The sequence below is a fragment of the Seriola lalandi genome, unplaced genomic scaffold, assembly GCF_002814215.2.
Source record: "Seriola lalandi dorsalis isolate HSWRI2012SDOR001 ecotype SW California unplaced genomic scaffold, Sedor1 jcf7180002054425, whole genome shotgun sequence".
Classification (NCBI taxonomy): domain Eukaryota; kingdom Metazoa; phylum Chordata; class Actinopteri; order Carangiformes; family Carangidae; genus Seriola; species Seriola lalandi.
This window is the reverse complement of record NW_019524978.1, coordinates 1,799,453-1,799,848: the sequence shown is the minus strand read 5'-3', so window position 1 is coordinate 1,799,848 and position 396 is coordinate 1,799,453.

Below are 396 nucleotides of genomic sequence, written 5' to 3'. Positions count from 1 at the left end.
GAGAGGGGCCGACCAATCAGCGACATTGTCAGCATCCTCAAAAAAAAAAAAAAAAAAAAAAAATATATATATATACACACAAAGAATATATATATATATATATATATAGTGCTTTTATGAAGTTTGTACGCAGTTATTATATGATACATATATATGCAGATCTATAGATAGATAGATGCAGGTATTTTAATACTGTTGAGTTTTTTATATATATGATGGCTAATTCCATAGTTTCAAATGACTTTTTGCTTCCCTTTATGTTTTTGCAGTGTGCAGGAACTAAAATGAATAAATTAAATTACATTTTAAAGGTATAATGTAATTATTCCACATAAAAATGTGATATATTTACTATATTATGTGATCTATTTTGTTGAGTTGTGTACTTACCCAAAT